General features: G+C 45.2%; 1 protein-coding gene across 4 annotated transcripts in view; it reads right to left on the minus strand.

The window, feature by feature from the left end:
* LOC134541079 (uncharacterized) overlaps window positions 1-26,591 on the minus strand; it is a 169,529-nt gene that overhangs the window by 139,749 nt on the left and 3,189 nt on the right. For 2 of the 4 annotated variants that reach the window (XM_063384227.1, XM_063384225.1), the window contains exon 1: window positions 19,200-19,538. The exons of 1 other annotated variant lie outside the window; for it this stretch is intronic. The gene's annotated coding sequence lies outside the window, so the exon portion shown is untranslated. Of the gene's footprint in view, window positions 1-19,199; window positions 19,539-26,591 lie in introns of those variants that run through there. One more of the 4 variants, XM_063384228.1, reaches the window with a different exon arrangement.

A 26,591-nucleotide genomic window follows, 5' to 3' on the forward strand; every position in this document is an offset into this window, starting at 1 on the left:
CAGGGACGTCGCTAGAGCAATGGTACTGCTACTGAGAGCTGCCACAGGGACGTCGCTAGAGCAATGGTACTGCTACTGAGAGCTGCCACAGGGGCGTCGCTAGAGCAATGGTACTGCTACTGAGAGCTGCCACAGGGACGTCGCTAGAGCAATGGTACTGCTACTGAGAGCTGCCACAGGGACGTCGCTAGAGCAATGGTACTGCTACTGAGAGCTGCCACAGGGACGTCGCTAGAGAAATGGTACTGCTACTGAGAGCTGCCACAGGGACGTCGCTAGAGCAATGGTACTGCTACTGAGAGCTGCCACAGGGACGTCGCTAGAGCAATGGTACTGCTACTGAGAGCTTTCACAGGGACGTCGCTAGAGCAATGGTACTGCTACTGAGAGCTCCCACAGGGACGTCGCTAGAGCAATGGTACTGCTACTGAGAGCTGCCACAGGGACGTCGCTAGAGAAATGGTACTGCTACTGAGAGCTGCCACAGGGACGTCGCTAGAGAAATGGTACTGCTACTGAGAGCTGTTACAGGGACGTCGCTAGAGAAATGGTACTGCTACTGAGAGCTGTTACAGGGACGTCGCTAGAGCAATGGTACTGCTACTGAGAGCTGCCACAGGGACGTCGCTAGAGCAATGGTACTGCTACTGAGAGCTGCCACAGGGACGTCGCTAGAGAAATGGTACTGCTACTGAGAGCTGCCACAGGGACGTCGCTAGAGCAATGGTACTGCTACTGAGAGCTGCCACAGGGACGTCGCTAGAGCAATGGTACTGCTACTGAGAGCTGCCACAGGGACGTCGCTAGAGCAATGGTACTGCTACTGAGAGCTGCCACAGGGACGTCGCTAGAGCAATGGTACTGCTACTGAGAGCTGCCACAGGGACGTCGCTAGAGCAATGGTAATGCTACTGAGAGCTGCCACAGGGGCGTCGCTAGAGCAATGGTACTGCTACTGAGAGCTGCCACAGGGACGTCGCTAGAGCAATGGTACTGCTACTGAGAGCTGCCACAGGGACGTCGCTAGAGCAATGGTACTGCTACTGAGAGCTGCCACAGGGACGTCGCTAGAGCAATGGTACTGCTACTGAGAGCTGCCACAGGGACGTCGCTAGAGCAATGGTACTGCTACTGAGAACTGCCACAGGGACGTCGCTAGAGCAATGGTACTGCTACTGAGAGCTGCCACAGGGACGTCGCTAGAGCAATGGTACTGCTACTGAGAACTGCCACAGGGACGTCGCTAGAGCAATGGTACTGCTACTGAGAGCTGCCACAGGGACGTCGCTAGAGCAATGGTACTGCTACTGAGAGCTGCCACAGGGACGTCGCTAGAGAAATGGTACTGCTACTGAGAGCTGCCACAGGGACGTCGCTAGAGCAATGGTACTGCTACTGAGAGCTGCCACAGGGACGTCGCTAGAGCAATGGTACTGCTACTGAGAGCTGCCACAGGGGCGTCGCTAGAGCAATGGTACTGCTACTGAGAACTGCCACAGGGACGTCGCTAGAGCAATGGTACTGCTACTGAGAGCTGCCACAGGGACGTCGCTAGAGCAATGGTACTGCTACTGAGAGCTGCCACAGGGACGTCGCTAGAGCAATGGTACTGCTACTGAGAGCAGCCACAGGAACGTCGCTAGAGCAATGGTACTGCTACTGAGAACTGCCACAGGGACGTCGCTAGAGCAATGGTACTGCTACTGAGAACTGCCACAGGGACGTCGCTAGAGCAATGGTACTGCTACTGAGAACTGCCACAGGGACGTCGCTAGAGCAATGGTACTGCTACTGAGAACTGCCACAGGGACGTCGCTAGAGCAATGGTACTGCTACTGAGAACTGCCACAGGGACGTCGCTAGAGAAATGGTACTGCTACTGAGAGCTGCCACAGGGACGTCGCTAGAGCAATGGTACTGCTACTGAGAGCTGCCACAGGGACGTCGCTAGAGCAATGGTACTGCTACTGAGAGCTGCCACAGGGACGTCGCTAGAGTAATGGTACTGCTACTGAGAGCTGCCACAGGGACGTCGCTAGAGCAATGGTACTGCTACTGAGAACTGCCACAGGGACGTCGCTAGAGAAATGGTACTGCTACTGAGAGCTGCCACAGGGACGTCGCTAGAGCAATGGTACTGCTACTGAGAACTGCCACAGGGACGTCGCTAGAGAAATGGTACTGCTACTGAGAGCTGCCACAGGGACGTCGCTAGAGCAATGGTACTGCTACTGAGAGCTGCCACAGGGGCGTCGCTAGAGCAATGGTACTGCTACTGAGAGCTGCCACAGGGACGTCGCTAGAGCAATGGTACTGCTACTGAGAGCTGCCACAGGGACGTCGCTAGAGCAATGGTACTGCTACTGAGAGCTGCCACAGGGACGTCGCTAGAGCAATGGTACTGCTACTGAGAACTGCCACAGGGACGTCGCTAGAGAAATGGTACTGCTACTGAGAACTGCCACAGGGACGTCGCTAGAGCAATGGTACTGCTACTGAGAACTGCCACAGGGACGTCGCTAGAGAAATGGTACTGCTACTGAGAGCTGCCACAGGGACGTCGCTAGAGAAATGGTACTGCTACTGAGAGCTGCCACAGGGACGTCGCTAGAGAAATGGTACTGCTACTGAGAGCTGCCACAGGGACGTCGCTAGAGCAATGGTACTGCTACTGAGAACTGCCACAGAGACGTCGCTAGAGCAATGGTACTGCTACTGAGAACTGCCACAGGGACGTCGCTAGAGCAATGGTACTGCTACTGAGAACTGCCACAGGGACGTCGCTAGAGCAATGGTACTGCTACTGAGAACTGCCACAGGGACGTCGCTAGAGCAATGGTACTGCTACTGAGAACTGCCACAGGGACGTCGCTAGAGCAATGGTACTGCTACTGAGAACTGCCACAGGGACGTCGCTAGAGAAATGGTACTGCTACTGAGAACTGCCACAGGGACGTCGCTAGAGAAATGGTACTGCTACTGAGAACTGCCACAGGGACGTCGCTAGAGCAATGGTACTGCTACTGAGAACTGCCACAGGGACGTCGCTAGAGCAATGGTACTGCTACTGAGAACTGCCACAGGGACGTCGCTAGAGAAATGGTACTGCTACTGAGAGCTGCCACAGGGACGTCGCTAGAGCAATGGTACTGCTACTGAGAACTGCCACAGGGACGTCGCTAGAGCAATGGTACTGCTACTGAGAGCTGCCACAGGGACGTCGCTAGAGCAATGGTACTGCTACTGAGAACTGCCACAGGGACGTCGCTAGAGCAATGGTACTGCTACTGAGAACTGCCACAGAGTTCGCTAGAAAAGGGGGGGGGGTGTCCATGGTGTTCCGATCGCCTCCCTTTAGGAATATATACAAATAAATACATGCGAAATCAGAATTAGGAAAATAACAGCAATTTAGTCACATAGGGGTGCAAATATATTATTCTGGAAATATTATTGTAATCCTTAGTGGGCAACATCAAGTGCATTTCCTCCATAAGGCAGCTTTCACACATAGAAACGGCAGAAATTGTCCATCAGTCTACATGTCATGCCAGCTTGCATCAAAGTATGGCTTGCATACGAACTTTACGTGTGTGTCATGCATTTATTAACATTAATACGTATTTATGAATTGCCTTAAATCAAACCACTGACGTAACAACAAAGGTTTGACAATAATTACAAATAAACAAAATATAAAATGTATTTTTCTTTAGTCGAGAAAAATCATTGCTTAAAGATTTATGTGTAAACGTTAGAGTAATAAACGTCTACTATTCCCTTAGATTTAAGTTTAACAATTTTCTCTTCAAAATTCCGGGGAAAAAAAATTATGTATAAAAAATATTAACCTTGTAAAATATGATCATACTGAACCTCCTTCACAAAATCTTGACCACGGCCATGACCGTCAAATTTAAGCCGACCCTTTTTTTAAACAAGGCTTTCCCTCTTTACACCGGCGAGGGAACAGAGGCGAGGGCCATGAGCGAACGCAAAGTAAAAGCCGCAGCAGGTTGACTGAAGACGCAGCCCCTCATGTAGGCCGGCCGCGCTGAATAATTCTCCGCACCCCAGTTGCTAAGACGTGCGTGTTGTCCGGCGCACTTTCCCGGCCGCGAGAGAAGAGTGTATAGTGCGGGCCAGAAGTCCTAGTCTGACCATAGCGGCTGAACACTGTATAGTGCCGGCCAAAAGTCCTACTCGGACCAGAGCGGCAGAACACTGTATAGTGCCGGCCAGAAGTCATACTCGCATCACAGCGTCAGAACACTGTATAGTGCCGGCCAAAAGTCCTACTCGGACCACAGCGGCAGAACACTGTATAGTGCGGGCCAAATGTCCTACTCGGACCACAGCGGCAGAGCCAAGAATGTCCCAGTTACACATCTTTAATGGTAGCAACTGTAACAGTTTTAGAGTGTTGGTTTCAAGGTCACAACTATAGGATAATCCAAAACCGCTTTAGTGCATGCGCGAGTCTCAGTTTTGTTTTCTCGCTGTGCAGCGCCACCTACCCCAAATGGCGACTCCTGAGTGTAAAGCCTGTTTTTGTTTCCTGCAATTTGCTAGGAGTAAATCTGTAATTTCAGTTCAACGTGCGTGATCCCCCATGAGGTAAAAACATCCGCCGTTGTTATGGGCGATTAAGGACGACAGAGCTCTTTTTTTTTCGCTGGCTTACGCGTTCACCTGATATAACGCCAAGTAACTTACTTTTTTTTTATTGGGGCTTTATAATAGATCGTGTACGTTCCGCTGCTACCTAATGATTTGCCAGAGTTGAGACACAGAATTGAAGAGGCTATTGCTTCCATTACTCCGGACTTGTTAACCTAAGTGTGGGGAGAATTGGACTTCAGGTTGGATATGTTCTGTATATCTAAGGATGCACATATAGAAAAATTTTAAGGAAAAAAAATTATACCTACAATTGATGCATGATTTGTTGTGAATAGTTTAAATTAAACTGTTATAATATACAAGTGAAACTGGAAGTTTCATTAATGGACACCCTGTAGTATGGAACCAAAAAGTGCCGACTAGACACGGCCAGGTACACACCAACTGCTGCGTCGGTTTTCCCGACTGATACCATTCCCCACCCTTCCCCTCATGAACATATTCTGGCTCATATTATTCTTAATTCTAACTGAATTCATTACATAACTAGCGTTGACTGTTTACAAATGCATTCATTATTCGTTCACATATCTCCCAAAATTGAGTTTTGTCTTCATTTTTTGGAGAAAATCTCATTTTCTATAGATTTCCCAATTAAAATCTAAAATCACTTTGTTTGTTTAGACAAATGAAACACATAAATGGTTAGATCAAAATTTTGGCTACATTCTCTTGGTTCATGCTAGTGTTGAATTATAACAAAATTTAAAGTTTATATAACCATCAAATGAAAACTTTTGACTTTATTGAATCACTAAATCATAAATAATAAAATCTAGAAGACAACGAAGTGATAGTACAGAGTGTCCACCAATACCCACTACCAGAATTCCCAAGTCACTTGCCATTTTCGGCTAGATGACATTTGTGCCAGTCACCAACTGTTCATTCGGTTTCTTGCACAGTGACAAAATGCCCGAGAAGTATGCACAAGTTTTTTTACCACATCGCACTCGCGAAACGCGTACTTTCAACTTTTTAACCTGGGGTGGAAAGGTGTACTGGGGGTCTGGGGGTGTGGAATACCAGTAAGGGGGTTATGGGGAATGTGGAATGCTCACCCCTCCGAGTGAGAGGTCTGGGGGTGTGGAATTCCCCCAGGAGTAAGGGGGTTCTGGGGGTGTAAATATTCCCACGAGTAAGGGGGGTCTGGGGGTGTAAATGCTCCACGAGTAAAGGGGGTTTGGGGGGGTGGAATGCCGCCACGAGTAAAAGGGGTCTGGGAATGTGGAATCACTTTATTAGTAGTAAATTTAAAAATCTAGCATGAATCAGTTTTTAAAGCTAACTACACTATTTTCACCACAAATCACGAAGAAATTGTTGACATTATCTATTTACCCTAAAATATTCATTATTAATTACTTTAATAAATAGCCCAACCATTTGTAAAGTAAATATAGTTTACACACAACTTAATAATATGTCTATTTTCAATTGATTGTTCTGCATTATCTTTCATCGTGTAAGTTTCTAAATTGATATTTTTACTTGAAAATGGGGTGGTTAAAAACTGGTTTGGACAATTATGGGGGCAACTGCCACCCCTTGCCACCCCCGAACTACGCCTATGGCGGGAAACAAAGTGTGAACACAAAAATACAATATGCATGACACAGGTAATGGGTTGGCTAAACATGCCTAGCCTTTCTTAAGATCAGTTCAATTAATTTATGGCCTCTTCATTTATTTTTCTGACTATTCAAACTTTATTTTCCAGAATATCATAATTTGTATCACTATTTGAGGTGCATTTTCTCGGGCTTCTGGGTGTAGGCCGTGACAGGTATTTTGTCTTGCGACGTTTCGGCAGTAATTGCAGCTAACCATCATCAGGTAGACCGCAATGACTTGCCGAAACGTCGTGAGACAAGTTACCTGACACGACCTAACACCCAGAAGCCCGAGAAAATGCAGACAATAGGCCGTGAAAGCCTGCGATCTTTATTAACTATTTGAGGTGTTCCGTTAAGCTGTGCAGGGGTGTGCAGTAGTAAGCGAGGGTGTGCAGATGGTGTGTGCAGATGGTGTGTGCAGATGGTGTGTGCAGATGGTGTGTGCAGATGGTGTGTGCAGCAGGGGGGGGTGCAGCAGGGGGGGGGGGTGCAGCAGGGGTGTGCAGCAGGGGTGTGCAGCAGGGGGGGTGCAGCAGGGGGGGTGCAGCAGGGGGGGTGCATCAGGGGGTGTGCAGCAGGGGGGGTGCAGCAGGGGGGGTGCAGCAAGGGGTGTGCATCAGGGGGGGTACATCAGGGGGGGTGCATCAGGGGGTGTGCAGCAGGGGGTGTGCAGCAGGGGGGTGCAGCAAGGGGGTGTGCAGCAGGGGTGTGCAGCAGGGGGGTGCAGCAGGGGGGTGCAGCAGGGGGTGTGCAGCAGGGGTGTGCAGCAGGGGTGTGCAGCAGGGGGGGTGCAGCAGGGGGTGTGCAGCAGGGGGTGTGCAGCAGGGGGTGTGCAGCAGGGGGTGTGCAGCAGGGGTGTGCAGCAGGGGTGTGCAGCAGGGGGTGTGCAGCAGGGGTGTGCAGCAGGGGGTGTGCAGCAGGGGTGTGCAGCAGGGGGTGTGCAGCAGGGGGTGTGCAGCAGGGGGTGTGCAGCAGGGGGTGTGCAGCAGGGGTGTGCATCAGGGGGGGTGCATCAGGGGGTGTGCAGCAGGGGTGTGCAGCAGGGGGGGTGCAGCAAGGGGGTGTGCAGCAGGGGTGTGCAGCAGGGGGGTGCAGCAGGGGTGTGCAGCAGGGGTGTGCAGCAGGGGGGGTGCAGCAGGGGGTGTGCAGCAGGGGTGTGCAGCAGGGGTGTGCAGCAGGGGTGTGCAGCAGGGGGGGTGCATCAGGGGGTGTGCAGCAGGGGGGGTGCAGCAGGGGGTGTGCAGCAGGGGGGGTGCAGCAGGGGGTGTGCAGCAGGGGGGGTGCAGCAGGGGGTGTGCAGATGGTGTGTGCAGATGATGTGTGCAGATGGTGTGTGCAGATGGTGTGTGCAGCAGGGGTGTGCAGCAGGGGGGGTGCATCAGGGGGTGTGCAGCAGGGGGGGTGCATCAGGGGGTGTGCAGCAGGGGGTGTGCAGCAGGGGGGGTGCATCAGGGGGTGTGCAGCAGGGGGGGTGCAGCAGGGGGTGTGCAGCAGGGGGTGTGCAGCAGGGGGGGTGCAGCAGGGGGTGTGCAGCAGGGGTGTGCAGCAGGGGGTGTGCAGCAGGGGGTGTGCAGCAGGGGGTGTGCAGCAGGGGTGTGCATCAGGGGGGGTGCATCAGGGGGTGTGCAGCAGGGGTTGTGCAGCAGGGGGTGTGCAGCAGGGGGTGTGCAGCAGGGGTGGTGCATCAGGGGGGGTGCATCAGGGGGTGTGCAGCAGGGGGGGGTGCAGCAGGGGTGTGCAGCAGGGGTGTGCAGCAGGGGGGGTGCAGCAGGGGGGGTGCATCAGGGGGTGTGCAGCAGGGGGGGTGCAGCAAGGGGGGTGCAGCAAGGGGGTGTGCAGCAGGGGGGGTGCATCAGGGGGTGTGCAGCAGGGGGGGTGCAGCAGGGGGTGTGCAGCAGGGGTGTGCAGCAGGGGGTGTGCAGCAGGGGTGTGCAGCAGGGGGGTGCATCAGGGGGTGTGCAGCAGGGGGGGTGCAGCAGGGGGTGTGCAGCAGGGGGTGTGCAGCAGGGGGTGTGCAGCAGGGGGTGTGCAGCAGGGGGGTGCAGCAGGGGGGGTGCAGCAGGGGTGTGCAGCAGGGGGGGTGCAGCAGGGGGTGTGCAGCAGGGGTTGTGCAGCAGGGGGGTGCAGCAGGGGGTGTGCAGCAGGGGGTGTGCAGCAGGGGGGGTACAGCAGGGGGTGTGCAGCAGGGGTGTGCAGCAGGGGGGGTGCAGCAGGGGGTGTGCAGCAGGGGTGTGCAGCAGGGGGGTGCAGCAGGGGGTGTGCAGCAGGGGTGTGCAGCAGGGGGGTGCAGCAGGGGGTGTGCAGCAGGGGGTGTGCAGCAGGGGGGGTGCAGCAGGGGGTGTGCAGCAGGGGTGTGCAGCAGGGGGGGTGCATCAGGGGGTGTGCAGCAGGGGGGTGCAGCAGGGGGTGTGCAGCAGGGGTGTGCAGCAGGGGGTGTGCAGCAGGGGTGTGCAGCAGGGGTGTGCAGCAGGGGGGGTGCAGCAGGGGGTGTGCAGCAGGGGGTGTGCAGCAGGGGGGGTGCAGCAGGGGGGGTGCATCAGGGGGTGTGCAGCAGGGGGGGGGGTGCAGCAGGGGTGTGCAGCAGGGGTGTGCAGCAGGGGGGGTGCAGCAGGGGGGTGCATCAGGGGGTGTGCAGCAGGGGGGTGCATCAGGGGGTGTGCAGCAGGGGGGGTGCAGCAGGGGGGTGCAGCAAGGGGGTGTGCAGCAGGGGGGGTGCAGCAGGGGGGTGCAGCAAGGGGGTGTGCAGCAGGGGGGGTGCATCAGGGGGTGTGCAGCAGGGGGGGTGCAGCAGGGGGTGTGCAGCAGGGGTGTGCAGCAGGGGGTGTGCAGCAGGGGGGTGCATCAGGGGGTGTGCAGCAGGGGGGGTGCAGCAGGGGGTGTGCAGCAGGGGTGTGCAGCAGGGGGTGTGCAGCAGGGGGTGTGCAGCAGGGGGTGTGCAGCAGGGGGTGTGCAGCAGGGGGGGTGCAGCAGGGGGTGTGCAGCAGGGGTTGTGCAGCAGGGGGTGTGCAGCAGGGGGTGTGCAGCAGGGGGTGTGCAGCAGGGGGTGTGCAGCAGGGGGGGTGCAGCAGGGGGTGTGCAGCAGGGGTGTGCAGCAGGGGGTGTGCAGCAGGGGGTGTGCAGCAGGGGTGGTGCATCAGGGGGGGTGCATCAGGGGGTGTGCAGCAGAGGTGTGCAGTGCAGCAGAGGTGTGCAGTGCAGCAGAGGTGTGCAGGTCACTGGGGCGCGCCGGGACCACAGCCGGCCGGCGTGGAGGCGCAGGAAGGCCGCGGCCTGGTCGATACAGCCTCACGCGACCCTGGACCGAGGCGCGCCCGACTGCGGCAATACGCGTGTCACGTGTTGCTACAGTCCGTGGCGCTCCGGGGGAGTTGGGGGATTTTGGGACGCACCACAACTCCGAAATACCACAACTCCGAAATACCACAACTCCGAAATACCACAACTCCGAAATACCACAACTCCGAAATACCACAACTCCGAAATACCACAACTCCGAAATACCACAACTCCGAAATACCACAACTCCGAAATACCACAACTCCGAAATACCACAACTCCGAAATACCACAACTCCGAAATACCACAACTCCGAAATACCACAACTCCGAAATACCACAACTCCGAAATACCACAACTCCGAAATACCACAACTCCGAAATACCACAACTCCGAAATACCACAACTCCGAAATACCACAACTCCGAAATACCACAACTCCGAAATACCACAACTCCGAAATACCACAACTCCGAAATACCACAACTCCGAAATACCACAACTCCGAAATACCACAACTCCGAAATACCACAACTCCGAAATACCACAACTCCGAAATACCACAACTCCGAAATACCACAACTCCGAAATACCACAACTCCGAAATACCACAACTCCGAAATACCACAACTCCGAAATACCACAACTCCGAAATACCACAACTCCGAAATACCACAACTCCGAAATACCACAACTCCGAAATACCACAACTCCGAAATACCACAACTCCGAAATACCACAACTCCGAAATACCACAACTCCGAAAACCATAACGCCGAATGCCAAATTGACTACAACGCTGACAGCTGGAAAACTGCTGTGTACCACAACGCCGAAATACATTAACGCCGAAAAATATCATTGCAGGACCGTCACAAAGGTTAGGTTAGGTTAGGTTAGGTTAGGTTAGGTTAGGTTAGGTTAGGTTAGGTTAGGTTAGGTTAGGTTAGGTTAGGTTAGGTTAGGTTAGGTTAGGTTAGGTAAGGTAAGGTTAGATTAGGCTAGCCTAGGTTAGGTTAACACACACAAATTCATTCAGTTTTTCATTTCGCTCCTGTGGGCCCCCCTCCCCTTGGCAACATTTTTCGGCTTTACTGTATTTCGGCGTTGTGGTACACCGCAGTTTTATAGCTGTCGGCGTTGCGGTCAGTTTGGCATTCGGCGTTATTGTACGTTCGGCGTTGTGGTATTTCGGCGTTGTGGTAACGACACCGGGGATTTTTAAAATTTTTAAATTGACACTTAACATACTGGCATAAGAGCCGACATTAGTAGCTGTAGGCTACGCGGCTTCTCACACAGTAACGAACTGATATTTTCAAAACTACCATAAAGTAGGGAGGGGAAATCCCCCCCACAGTCTGCCCTGTGACAGTTCTCAGTAGTACTACCAGCGGCACACATCTCTCAGCTGTCTTTAGCGCAGCAACACGTGTTTGTGCAAGAACACGACAGTGGCATAACATACACTACTTCAGCGAACTGTCAAGTTTTTCAGGGAAAGTTTCGCTGGAACAACACTAGCTCGACGAAAGTGCCACGAATTACGCGATGCAACGGCAAAATCCCCGCGACAAAAAAAATATATATCAGAGCATACCTTGGCCATCAATGTTTTAATATATATATATATATATATATATATATATATATATATATATATATATATATATTCAAATTATTAAAGTTAATTTTAACGTACATTCAGAGTAATCACTGTGCCAAGTAAAACTTTTCGAAGATTTCACTGATAAATTGACACAAAATTAAAGAACACGTATGACTGTACTTAATACAAACAAACCAGGCTAAGACTAAGACTACAATCCTTGTCCAGTAGCGGCTTGTGAGTTTTTTTATTCTATTTTTCCCTAGTGTTTATGTCTACATATAGTGTGTTTTTTGCTTGTTTCGCTTTATCCTGTTAATGATTCTCGTCCCCCCCCCCCCCCCCTTGGCAAGAAGAGACTATTATGTTTGGTATTGCTGTATGTGGGTGCTACACAAGGTTTGTGGTGTTATTTATCATTGTTATCCTAATAATATTATAAACGCGAAAGTTTGCAAGTATGGATGGATGGATGTTTGTTACTCTTTCACGTAAAAATTGCTGAATGGATTTTAATGAAACTTTACAATAATATAGCTTATACATCAGAATAACACATAGGCTACAATTTATAAAGATATTGTGTGAATTGTCCAAAATATGACAAGTGTCTTATATTATATTCATGACCTCGGCCTCTGTACTCCATACTCATTGAATAAAGTAGGTATTTTTGAAAACCAAAACCAGTAGCGGCGTGTTCACGCAGTCTCGCGCTGACTGTCACACGCGCCACGCAGTCGGCTGGGGAAAATAACCGAATACGCAACGCCCATCACGTCGCGTTGCACCATCGCGACCCCGCGCGTTTCTGCGGGCTGGTTGTTGGACACGCGTGTTGCGACACTGAGGCACGGCGAACATCGCAGGGCGGGCAGGTGCGTCGTCGCGAACACAACATTCCTCGTTAACCTCCGTGAAGCCTACGATGTGCATTCTGTATTGCACAGACCCGAACAAGCCCGAATATCTCCCTTCGGCCAATTCCCAAACAACCATTAAAATGATTTGACAGTATTTTCAATGCAGCTATACTAACCTAACATAACCAACCATCCACAATTTTGTAAAGTAATAAAAAATTATCCCATAGTTGGCCGAAGACAGAATATACATCATAGGCTTCTCTTAAACTCCAGCCACCGATGACGTTCTGAAGTTATGAGTATTAACACGCATTTCAAAAGGTATTTATCGCGCCGGTGCTACGTTATATACCACGTGTGCATCAGTTACCGCTGTGAAACAAATAAACAGGTTGGCAATGTAATTCACCCATTATAAATATTAAATAACTTGAAATTTGTGGGGCACTGTTTTCTTTTCATCATAGCTGGAACTTTCAAGGAGCCAAACCTTATTTAAAATGCAGTTTAACAAAAACATTTATTTGAGGTTAGGAACTGTTAGGTTAGTTTATTTTTGCTGTGACAAAACACGTATTGCAACATTTAAGCCCCAATTTTTTTACTACATATTTAAAATAGATTATTAAACAGATCTCAGATAGTTCAATTGCCTGAAATTAAAAAAAAATCTAAATAAAAGTATATTTTATTTATCAGTGAAACATTTTTTTTTTTTTCGTATTTCACTGACACAGTGGTTTACCTAAAGCACACAATTATTCAGTGGTTGCTGGCCCTCTGACGTCACAAGTCTCGCGGATCACAACGAAACACGCCGAATGCGTCACGTGTTACGGTGCAGCGTGGAGAACACCTCTAGTATCCGCGAGTGTTGGCATCAGCCCGCCTGGTCTGTGATTGGTTCTCAAGAGTGGTGCTGTCGGGAACTGTGCACCACTGGCACTCCTTTTTGACGTGACAACGTCTAATAAATCGATGAACGCCGGCTGCACGCACGAAAACGTGTCCCGTTACGCTGTGTCCCGTTACGCTCATTGTACGCTTGCGCCGCATCTATCTCTTCCACTCGATTGGAACAACCATCGATTTGACTTTTTCGAAGCACATTAAACTTTGAAACACTCCCATTCGTTTCCTACTTTTCCTATCATCGTCCTATCCTTAACAGAATAACACAGATTGCAAGAAGTTAAATAGCAAACATGTATAAAAGTTATAGTTAAAATAATCTCTTCGTTAAAGTAATAAACATATTTGAATTAATGAGTGCAAATAAAAGAAAATTTATCAATTAAATTGTATATTTCATTTCACTCTTTTTTTGTATCCATGCAAAATAGTGATAATTCAATAAAAATTATTCAATTTTATTCATTAAAGTATGCAATCATTCCATCATTGTTTTGTTATGACGTTGTCACGTTAAACTATCTTCCGTAAACCGACCTTACAGACAACCAATTTTTTTGAGAAATGTTTAGTTACGCGAGACCCAACTACAGACGTGCAGAACCATGTTCGGAAGGTCGTCTAGTTCTTATGGTTGCGTAGTTTCAAAAGGGCTTTACGTCACGGGTCACGCAGAGACGTTTCTGCTGTGGGATTTCCACGGCGGCAGTAGACCCCGAACACTTGGAAGACAAGACTCACTGCTCATATCATAAAAGTTCAACCCCAGAATTTTCACCGGAAAAATGAGGAGATGGGTTTCATTTCAAAGTGCTCTCAATCAGTCTCCTGCTAACCTGACGATGGCACTGCGATGTCTAACAAAACGTCTGCCTTCGGAGCGACTTGGGACCACGAGCCAAGCAGCCTCAGACAAGGCCAGACGAAGCCTGCGCTGCTTGTAAATATCACTTTGCTGTCACTCACAAGTACACAGATTCTGTCATGACTGGCCACACTTCATTTCACGACAGGGTTGCCGGAAAAAAAAAACAGGTTTAAAAAAACCTTAGTTTGGACAGGTTTTTTTTAATGTTTAAACCACGTTTTTTTATTACATTTAACTATTTTTGGTTCTCATCATTTTCAAATGAAATCCGTACAACATCCCGCTTTCTGCCACTAATGTTGAACCAGACAAGTTACATAACTTTAGTCTAGCAAATCTGCACATCTGACTGGTACTTATTTTCCCACAGGAGGAGGATTCTCCATAGAATAGGTGTTTCCCACAGAATTGGGATTTACAGTGCAGTCGGGATTTCCCGCAGAATAGGAATTAACTTTTTAACGTTTTTTTTTAATTTTACAAGAGTATTTAGCTGGGTATGATTTACAACTTATTCAGATAATATAAATGATAAGATATTGTTTATCATAGAATATTTTTCTTCCTGTAAATCAGAAGGAACAATTACAAAATACTTTTATTGTTATTATAGTGAAATTAGACCTTTCATTACAAAAATTAAAATATTATATTTAAAGATACATTATTTTATAAACATTTATTAATAAAAACCACTTAGCTTAAACAGTGTTTTAATCCATTGTTTTTAAATCAACCAACCTTGTTTCACTATGTCCTCAATGTCCTTTAACATGATAGCCGTGACGTCATACAAAATGGATCTCATCAAAGATAGCGACTGACATCACAACCTGGATACTATACCCGTACATACATGACTATGCTACTACTCGTTGCCCATGTCAATAAGATCTATCACCCACCCGTCGCGTGACCCGGCACAGCTCATGTATGAGCGCTTAGTCGGCGTCCAAGTGGTTATGAGCCTGCTATAATCCTGGCTGATCTCGGGTCGCCTCGCTAAGGACATGTGTTGGAAACGCAAAACCACGCTAAGCATATCTCAATTCCCGTCGCACACTTTGAGGATGTTTTGCTATGACATTTCGGACGAAGCACTTAAAACACGAAACAAATAAACGTCACTTTCTTATAAATATGAATAAAACGAGATTAATGAACGCAGTTCATATTCAGGCACTACTTAGATGAAATAAAAAAAATTTGTTTTATATGTAAAAACTCTTAACCAAAACTGTGCATTAATTTGGTATTTTTAACTCTGATCTGGTATGTAAGAAACATTTCAATTGTGGGGTCAAAAGCAACAATATAAACTTGAAGTAGACATTATAAAAAGTTTCTTAGGTTTGTTTTATTTAAACTCTACTATAAGGCTGGAAAACTTACTAGATCGAATACAGTACATCAACTTTGAAACTTTAATGCTTTTAAGTTTATCACAAAAGGTCAAATGAAAAAGTTTTTTTCAGTGAAGAGGTTGATTCTGTAATCACAAAGCACTACAGCACATATCGCGTTGCTATGCACAAGTGGATTTGACTCGTGCGACAAAAAAAAAGACGAATAGACTATACAAAATAACGTTTACCATTAATTACAAACACGCAAAACATACGACATCCATAAATAGTTAGTTTTATTTAATTAACGTGCTTGAAAGGAATTTTATTTTGAATTAAATTTTGATCAAAAAAAATTATTGAGTAAAGACACATTAACAAAAAGTGAGCGAGTGTTTCAGTAGGCCTACTCCCCAGAGAAATGCAATATCTAACCTCGGGAACGAGCAAACTCGTGTTATTCTATATTGCAAATACACTTATAATACGACATTTAACGTAGAATACTTTAAAATAATTCCGAGCGTGATACACATAAGGAAATTTTGATTTCTACTGCATTTCTCGGCACGAATCACACGCAGTTTCCACTCCCACATGTAAACTTTGTTTCTGGAGCAGCTACCTACGTCGATTGTTGAAATCATTCTAACTGCAGAGCGAAAATTAAAAAAATACATAATGAAACGGCTCAAATAAAAGCGTAAAAGACTCTGAAAAATTACTAAACCCCGGCTTTGGACGTGATTTTTGACGAGCAATATTATTAAAATACTGCCCACCTTGTTAAAATTAAAAAAAAAAAAGGTAATACTATCAAGTTTCCCTGTGTAATTGTAGACTTTGGTTAGCGCCATCCGCCACAGATTGCAGCACCGTGGATGTTACACATTTCCGTCCCTTGACTTCCGTCGCACTCACGGAATTACTCCCACCAAATGACGTGTACCGAGAGATAAGCTGTTACACATCAAAAATTATATACATGAGGTTTCAACAGCGCTCTGCCAGAGGGGAAAAAAAGGAGGGGGGGGGGGAAAATTCCACCAATCACAGGTAGGTAATATTGAACCCACTAGAAACGTTATTCAAAGTCTTCGTGATTTGTCCCCCTCCCCCTTTTTCTCTTCACCAATCAGAATAATTTACATGCCCAGAGTTATAAAAATGCTACATATTCAAACATATTGTACAATACTAATTTTAAAATAAAGATTTCAAATGTGTGTTATAGTTGAACTATTTCGTATGCGAAGAAAAGGGCCGTGTTCCTTAGGTACAAACTTTAAAAGTTATACTACTACTAAAATATTGACCCGAAAATTTTAAAAGACTTATTATAACACTAAGTATACGCTTCGTTAGTTTGGTTTGAAGCACGGAAATCAGTCTGTAAATACTTTCTACAAACAATCTTTAACCTTAATGAGCTGATTAAACTTTTAAGATTTAACAGTAAAAGGTTTTCTGTACAAATTATTTTTATTTTAATGGCGTCGAATACATATAGGCTAGCAATTTATCGTGTGTATGATGAAAGCATTTATACATTTCAATGTTAACAAGGGTTGTGAAAATTGTAATGCATATATTTTAAGTTGTTTATTTCTTTTTAGGGTTATAAATTATAACAAAGTAATGAAGGAAACTTGAAAATATAAGGTTTTATTTTTTAATACCTGCGCGTGGGGTAAATTATGTGATGTTCAAACTGACTTCCGTTTCATTCGTGAAATTACTCCCACTAAATGTCCAAAACCGAGAGCAAAGATATTTATTTACACTTCAATAAATAGACGGAACATGATTTTAAAAAATAATGATACAATAAGAGTTCAATTAATGCCATCACTCAAAACCATCTGTCGAAATCTAAATTCCGACGTAAATGTCATAAGCGTGGCGGCCGCGACGTGATAGAAATGCATAAATCTTCCCGATCTGGAAGTCTTGCAACAGCCCCGTATATTTGTCGCACCACCTCACGCGTATAACGCTAATGCTTGGGAAATTTTTCCCTCAGCGTCGCGCCGTCTGGAGACGATGCTTCCAGTGGAAAGCAAGATCAATCATTTCACGCATCTTCTTAAAATTAAATTATATAAACTAAATTTAACAAAAAACTGCTAAAACCAATTATATATTCAATTATATATTCTTAGGAATTAAAAAAATTACAAAAACTGGTTAAAATCTACTGCACTTGTGTATTTACCTTTGTTTAGAACGAAATACACTCCGGGGGAATTCAAAATACGGCGTAGTTACTACGAAGATTCAGTTATTCAAAATTATTAAGAATTCTTAGATTTGAATCAAATTCTTCGTTGACAGCTCAGTAAATTAACTGTAATTTCTTACAGTGTACAAACCCTACCGGCCGTAAGTACGTTTCGCTTCTAACAAGTCAGTTGGGTCCAGTTTATTGAAGACTGGTGATTAGTAAAACAAGGTAAATAGAACTGTTTGTGTCTGGAAGAAGCGCAGACGGCATACACAAGATAGCTTCAGACGTTCAAACCACCTCATCGTCCCATTCTGTTGTTACGAGACAGCTTTGGAAACGTAGATGCGGAAACAGGGTTTCAAGCGCGCAATTTCATTGCGAAATCAGTACAAATGGATTTTTTTTCACCCTAAATGTTTAAGTTCTTGGTTACTTAAACCTATGAACAACTTATCTAGCTTTAACACAGTTTCGATAAGACGATTAAAAAAATTGTTTCAACGCCAATTAAAAGAACAATAATATGTGTGACAATATTCACATGCTTTGGTTATTTTCCTACGTAAAACCAATAGAGTATTTCAATATGCTTCTCTTAAGATGTGAAAATTTAGATAGCACAAGAGAGCGTGTTCATGGACAATCACTTATGTTGTAATCGCAGTAGCGCGACAGCAAAATACAGCATATTTGTAAAAGTGTTGTTTTCAGCTGCGCCACAAACACTAAATAGACAAAAAAAAATTCTAGCCATTACATTTACACCAAGTTTACAACAGCTTAATAGGTTGTTATAATGTACTCGTCTGAGTAAAAGTTGTAGGTATAGTAAAAATCTAATATTTGATTCCGGAAAAAAAAGAAAAAAAAAACATTGTACGTGAATGAAATAAAACATTTCCCAACACAACTAGAAACAACAACAAAAAATAGAATAATATTTTACAATAAAGATACGTAATTAATGTACCGGTTTGTCGATCTAGCAAAAACAAAATTATGACAACCGCGAGATTAAAATAGAAGAAAAAAATCTATCTGATAGGAAAATGTCACGCTGACATTACAGATGTGTCTAAATATATTTGATTTATTAGCGGCTCTTCACCTGCTTCGCGCTATCAAAATTCCAGGGGGGGGGGGGTATATATTTTACAGAATGTAGGGTATTATAATTGACCTTAAGAATAGTGTCTTAGAATCATTCCGAAATGTTAACTACAACCTTTGAATGGTTTGCGGCTCGCACTAAAAAAATACAGATGAAACTGTTGTTAATAGTTCAAACCAGAACTAATCATTTCCGCACAAGTTTTCTTCAATGTTTTTACATTACATTATTTGTTGATTAAGCTTGATGTGCCAGTAGGAAATTGCCTGATAAAATCTGTGAAAGAATTTTCACAACAAAACAAACTAGTACCTAATGACAAATCTAAGTGTGCTGGCGTCAAAAGAATTCGAATAACTTTTCGCATCGAACGGAAGGCAGCTTTGAAGCTTTGGAAGATCAAGGGATTTTTTTTTGTTCCAGGGCCGTATAGCGCTGGCTAAAGATGAACACTTTTTTTTTTTACACACGAAACGGCTTACTGTTCCAAATACACTTTCACCTTTTCAACGAAGGCGAGAGTGCAGAGGCCCAATTTGAACGCCGAGCAGACGAATAGTCACGGGTTCGACTCGTGAAAATAGGGCAACAATTGGATATTACCAACAACATCCGAGCTTAACTCAAAAAAAGAGCTTACGTCCTATCACACAATGTATTAAATTCTAACTATGGGCTGACTCACCGCAAATTTTCTAGCTCCCCAGTGGAAAGATAAGTCGTTCGTTAAGGTTCCAGTTTCGTTTTCGACGCCGCATCCATCGACTTCAAAGCGGTGAAGCACAACAATCGTTTTATAGCGAAGAGCCGGTCATGTATGTTTTTTTATTCCCCACCCGGGTGGGTGAGGAAAAGTTGAAACACGAAAAGAAAAAAAAAATTGCAAAGAGAGCGAGTGAGAGGTTATGTCGACTCAGTCCATTGTTGCCCACATGGCGGAGAAGCGCGGAGTACTGGCTGTTCGCGGCGCGGAGCGGAACTGCACCGACAAGTGACAGCTGAGCGCCGCGCAAGGAATGTATGAGCAGCGGAGGGGTGGGAGGGGGAGAGCGAGCGCAGCGCGCCAAGCGGCGAGGCTCGCAGCTGCGACCCGCCTATCGATCGATCGCGCGGCGCGACGCCTAGGTGGGTGAAGGACGAACACAAACACACACCCGCGCGCCGCCCCGTGTAAACACGGCGCCGCCTTGCGGCAGGCTGCCAGGCGTACCGATATCGCGGTACGCGTACCACAATCGAGCATTCAGTGCGGAGAACTGCGGTACGCAAATGAACCGTTACTTGACTGCGACGTGAATAAACTGTTAAGGCTTAAAGGTGCGGTTTCCAAGGAAAAAAAAAAAATTCTATGCTGATGATTGAAAAGTAATAGTAGTGTAGTGTTAGTTCATTAATATTCTTTTTAATCATTTAAAAATAAAAATAGTAATAAATTTATAATCCAGTCCTACCATCAAACGCTACATAATTTTGAATCGACCGTTTGTATGTAGCTTTTATCAAATAACTCTCGCTTTCTCGTAAATCAATATTAAATTAACACAATTTTGTTCTCCCAACACCTTGAAAATTTTATTTAGTCATGAATATTATTCTAAAAGTTAAGAGCTTTACGACATATGTCACAAATATTTTAATTCAAAACTTTATACCCCACAATTGCATGCTCTATGTTCATGCTAGGATTGAAATTGAAACTGACCTTTGAGTTTCTAAAAAAACTTTGATATAAACACATATTTAATTTATTAAGCACTTTATAAACAATTGCACACAGTTTTATTATTTTTTTTACAACCACTACCTAAAAAAACGAAATTATAGAAGAACAATAATTTATAATACAACCCTCTTAAGTAGGTTTGTTTAATATTTTCATAAAAGAGTTCTCTAAATAATATTTCAGTTCAAGATGTTACTTTAGACATACGCGCTGGTTACACTGTATTCCATAAGAAGCCTAATTTCAATATTGAACCAAAATACGAATATACAATAAATATGAGACCACCAAAACACTTTAAAAAAAAAAAGGCTAAAACAACGAAAATTTTGCATCGTGTGGTTCAGCACTAGAATTGTACATCCAAGAAATAATTACGAAGAATTAAAATCCACAATAATAAAATCAGAAACTAAAAAGTGTATAAAATCACCACGTAGATATATATATATATTTTTTTTTAATTAAATGCACTCAGAGATAATTTCAGGGCGAATTTATTCTAAACAAAAAAAAGTTACATGTTTCTAAATTCTGGTGTTTTTTTGTCCTTGCAAGCCTTTTTTCCTGACTGGTATCTAGTGTGTGTGTGTGTGTGTGTGTGTGTGTGTGTGTGTGTGGGTGGGGAGAGAGAGAGAGAGAGAGAGAGAGAGAGAGAGAGAGAGAGAGAGAGAGAGAGGAGTAAAAGTGAGCAACTGGCGAGACTGCCAGATCTTGCCTTTGAAAAAAAAATCGTCCAGAAATCGATTGAGGAGGAGTTGTTTTTGAATGGGTGACGCTCGCACAAAGGAGGTCTTCACAGCTGCCGAGAGAAGTCCGATTCGATTCCTCTTCGCTCGGCGAAGGGCATAAAGCGAGCCCGACGACTGCAAATACAATTACCATCGCGCGGGCCGGGAATAAATCGTTAAGGCCCTGCGCCACACTCCCCGCTTGGTTCCTGCATCTTCGCGTCGTTTATTCTGTTTCATTGCAGCTCATGCGGATGTTTCAGTCACAGAGGAGACTCACAGAGCCTCGTTTCAGGCAAAACTCGTCCTATGAATGTTTGCCCTTCTCAAGCTGTTCACATAGTAATTTTTAACATTAGAAACGATACAAATACAACAACCCGTTGAGGAGTAAATCCAGTGACGTATTATCAGAACTTTTTTTTTTCAGTTGAGCATCAAATTTGCTTAAGACTAGCTTACAGAAGACGTATCCGTGTACCTCTACACACTTGGACGCTCGCTCAAGTACCGCTCCTGTTGCTCTGCGTGGTTGTACACGACTGTCTCTACTGTAGAGTCATGCGGGCAGGATACGTGTTTGTGCATTCATTTGGTGGGCAATGTAATGTCCTTCATCCATCCCCACACGCAATAAGCTGTTCATTGTAAAGCATTTACAATTCATTAAATAACTTTACAAACATTTAGAATAGGACTCACATTCATATGGCATATTTTACTCCAACTAACATAAGGAATAATAATCCCTGTAAGTGGCATTACGCCTGATGAAGACCCACGATCCCTGATATTCGTGAGTGTCATGCAAATATCGGTAGTTATCATTTCGCCAGGTTAGCTGGAGAATGGTTACTCACAACAAGTTCATTTTCTGTGTTTTATTTTTACTTCTATTGTCAAATCTTCGGAATAGATTTTCGTAAATATCTAGAGGGGGTGAAAAATAATACAAAAACAGGTGCGTGGCCGCTATGCGGGTGTTAGAAGTGAAACTTCACAGATAGTGGGATGGAAACTTCACAGATAAAGGGATATAAACTTCACAGATAAAGGAATGGAAACTTCACATTTCGTGGAAACTTCACAGTTAGAGGGAAGAAAACTTATCTGATAGAAGGATGGAAGCTTTACAGTTAGATAGATGGAAACTTCATAGTTGGAGGGATTGTAACTTCACATATAGAGTGATGAAAACTTCTCAGAGGGATGGAAATTTAATGGATAGAGGGATGCAAACTTCACAGATAAAGGGATAAAAACCTTTACAGATAGAGGTATGGAAACTTCACATATAGAGGGATGGATGTTTCGTAGGAAACACAAATGTATGAAAAAATGTACAAGTGCAAGTATACAAGCTTGCAGGTGAGTTTACAGGTGGGTATACGAGTGTATACGAATGTGTGGAAGTATACGAGTGAGCAAGTATGAAAGTGCACAGTGTACTAGTGCACAGGTTTGCAAGTGCGCTGTAACGCAAACACACCATCGAGCGCGGCTGCCGCCTGTGTTTTCGGCAAGTGAAGCACAGTAGAGATTCACAATTATGGTATCAAACTTGGCGACGTATATATTTCTGCAATATGTGTTGTAGTTTCTGACTCTCTACTTTATTTGCTCCGAGAGTTACTTTTTTTTCTCGTTACCTTTTTTCTTGCACTGTGATGGCGTCGTTACCTCGGCTTGCCCACGGGGGATGAACTCTATTTGTCGAGACTGAGACACGGGTTTTTGACGTGACAACGTCTAATAATTCGATGAACGCCGGCTGCACGCACGAAAAAGTGTCCCGTTACGCACATTGTCCCGTTACGCTCATTGTACGCTTGCGCCGCATCTATCTCTCTTCCACTCGATTGGAACAACCATCGATTTGACTTTTTCGAGGCACATTAAACTTGAAATACTCCCATTCGTTTCCTACTTTTCCTATCATCGTCCTATCCTTAACAGAATAACACAGATTGGAAGAAGTTAAAATAGCAAACATGTATAAAAGTTATAGTTAAAATAATAATTTGTTCGTTAAAGTAATAAACATATTTGAATTAATGAGTGCAAATAAAAGTAAATTTATCAATTAAACTGTCAATTTAATTTCACTCATTCTTTTTATCCATACAAAAAAGTGATAATTCAATAAAAATGATTCAATTTTATTCATAAAAGTATGCAATCATTTCATCAATTTTTGTAATGACGTCACGTTAAACTATCGTCCTTAAACCGACTTTACAGACAGCCAATTTTTTTTTTCAAGTAGTTTTGGGCCCATACGTTAGATTGCATCTTTATAATAAAATTATATCATAGGTATATTGAGTGTGAGATTTAATGCGTAAGCTATCAGGCAAAAAAAAAGAGTGAAAATAATTCCCTTTTTTTAAATAGACACGTATGTTGTGGTGTCGCATTACGGAAAATTTTGCATGTCGTACTAATTTATATACAACAAGCTTTATTTATTTTATTTCAAAACAGTATTGGGTGTTTCTCGCATAGTTCAAAATCCCTTTTACCAAGCAATAAGTCATCAAATAGTTAAATCAACTTTATGAACCTAACGCTATTCCGATCCGCTCTATCGACAGCTTGCAGAACCCCCTTCGACCACTCTTCTGCAATAGTATATGATGTCATGTTGTAACAATGCTCTATGTTATGAGAAAAGAGCACGCAGAGGAATAATCCACCAGTTTGATGTAGAGTAAGATGGAGAAGAGAGGAAAGTACTGTATAAGGAAATAGGAACAGGGAAAAGACAACAAAGATGACGTAACTGCGGCCGATGGGCCCGGTGGTGATCCCCATCCGGACAAGATATCACCGCATCGCCTCACACCAGGACAATCAACCATCATCGTTATCTCCATCTGCCTTCACCAAGAAAATGGTGTACCAGGAAAGGGTGAGTAGTGCCCGGGTCTTGGTAGCTGCCGCTCCGTCCAGTTCTGCTCTATTTTGACTGTCGTTGGGGAATCATGCCTGGCTCCTGGAGTGTCTGTGCCGATCACCCTGGTTGAAAAACCATCATTGTCCTCCGCTTTAAATTGTGTACTTGGAGGAGGTGTGTAGTATGTCATTCGTCTCCGGGGCACGGTTCTGGTTTTCCTACCCGGATTGACGAGTTAGTTGGTTGAAGCCCGTCTGGTGGCAGACCCTGGTGGTCACCAGTTTCCGGAGTCAGTACGTACTGGTTGGGTCTTGGCTTGCTGGGCGGCGGAAACTTGAGGCTAACTTCCTGTGAAACTCTTGTCCACTGACTCGCGTAGGCAGTTGGCGGTCCGCAGGTCGGACAGAGCGGAGGGGACCTGTCTTCCAAGTCTAGTTCAGATGTTGGGCTCTGGATCAGTAAGATCTGTAAGACGACTCCTGTTCTACCCTAAAAGGGCGCAGACACGGGAGGGGAGGTGGCGGGTGAGCCGATCTTCGGGCCGGAAAACAAGTGCCTTCACCAGGATCACCATTCCCCATCACCGCGCTGCCTCCATCTGCAGCGTAACTCCGTCCGACCCCAGTACATGCTGCCCCCTCTCCCCCTCCCACCAACAGTAGCCATATGACGTCACAGACCAATAAGTAGCTGGTCCCCGAAGAACAGTGTCGTTGGAGGAGCTCCGTTTAAAACCTGCAAGTGGATTTGTCACAATTTAAACTGGTTTTTGTGCCTCTGTATTTGTATGATATAAAGATGAATTTAGGTAGAAGCATCCGAAAGGGCAAACGCCACCCTCCCCGCCCCCCGAAATTATAAAAAGAAAAAAACCCTCTGAAAGTAGCGTCGAATGTGCTAAAATCATGGTTTCAGTTTCCAGCGTAAGTCACACTTCTATATCTCCCTCCTTGTTCTGTGGGCTTGTCTTCCTCCTGCCGGCCTTGAAGCCGAGGTGCCGGGTGAAGAAGAGCCTGAACGAGGAGCCTCACCCCCCCCCCCCTCCCCTTGCCCAGCCAAGCCAGGTCAAACTGCGGCTGACTCTCAGTCACGTCCGTCCAGAGGACCTCAGGGAGTACTGCTGCTGCTACAGGAGTCGTGTAATGACATTCGTGACGCAAGTGAAAGCCAGAGATACAAGAGTGAAGATGTGACGTCGCTGTTCCATTTCACGGAAAAGTTAAAAAAAAAAAAAAGAAAAAAAGTGACTCACGGAAGCAAGAAGTGAGGAGATATTGGTGTGTGTAGTTGTTGCCGTGTTAATGATAGAAGTCAACATCCAGGTGGCAAGCGATTTTCTATTTTTTTCTTAGATTCTTCCTAGCAAGTAACTTTCTATCTATTAAGCGAACTTATAGCATTAGCATTTATACAGTTTTTTTTTTGCTCTCCAGTTGGTTATCAGAGTGACTGTTAGATTTAGAACAGAAACTTACTACATATAATTATATTTACATGTTGTGAGCTCCATGCCACGAGAAACCTACTTACTATTCACCTACCTCGAGACGTAAAACCGTTGATTTAGTATTGAAATATCTAAAACATTTTCCCCTTGGTTCCCCACGTTTGGGTGATCGTAACTAAAATTAAAGGTTGGTGCGGTTAGTCACATTTTAAATACGGCAAAATTGTGAAAATGTGTGAAATCTTGCTCTCTCTCTCTCTCTCTCTATATATATATATATATATATATATATATATATATATATGAAGTCGGACCACGAAGTCACACGAGCGGGCGGTGAACTTCGGATATGTTCGGCAACGATCGGGGGTTTCCGCCATGATGCGTCCAAGTTCCCAAAACCCCCGGCATGGTAGACTCTTTTCTACTCTGTACAACTAACTCTTCGTCCGTATTCATATACTCCTGCGCTATTAATACATCCCTCATGTCTGTGCCCAGGGTTTTACCTGCGTCTATGCAGGTTTTACCTGTGTCCAGCTTGACATAGTTTTAAGATAGAGGAGTTAGTCATAGCTTCAATCGGGGACGCACCACAACGCCGAAATACCACAACGCCGAAATACCACAACGCTGACAGCTAGATAACTGCTGTGTATCACAACGCCGAATTACCACAACGCCGAAATCCACTAACGCCGAAAAATGTCATTGCAGGACTGCCACAAAGGTTAGGTTAGGTTAGACTATGTTAGGTTAGACTAGGTTAGATTAGGTTAGGTTATGTTAGACTAGGTTAGGTTAGACTAGGTTAGATTAGGTTAGGTTAGGTTAGGTTAGGCTAGGCTAGGCTAGGATAGTCTAGGTTAGGTTCGACTAGGTTAGGTTATGTTAGGTTTGATTGTGGTATTTCGGCGTTAAGGTACATTTAAGAAACACACACAAATTCATTCAGTTGTTATTTCGGCGTTGTGGTAATTCGGCGTTGTGGTACACAGCAGTTTTCTAGCTGTCGGCGTTGTGGTCAATTGTGACATTCGGCGTTATGGTATTTCGGTGTTTTGGTAACGACCTGCTTCAATCGCTACCATGGCTGACCCATCCCCTCCTAGCACATGATGCATGCGACCCTCTCCCTGCATGGCTAATCCCAGCATGACTAGGCGTGTACATATATAGGCTTCAGCCTGAGACGCACCTAGGTCTCTCCCTGACCCTGACTCCTACATATTCACTTGGTTTTAGTTAGTTTAGAGAAAAATTCATCGCTTCCGCCAAAA

The sequence above is a fragment of the Bacillus rossius genome, chromosome 18 (assembly GCF_032445375.1).
Source record: "Bacillus rossius redtenbacheri isolate Brsri chromosome 18, Brsri_v3, whole genome shotgun sequence".
In the NCBI taxonomy this organism is placed as follows: Eukaryota; Metazoa; Arthropoda; class Insecta; order Phasmatodea; family Bacillidae; genus Bacillus; species Bacillus rossius.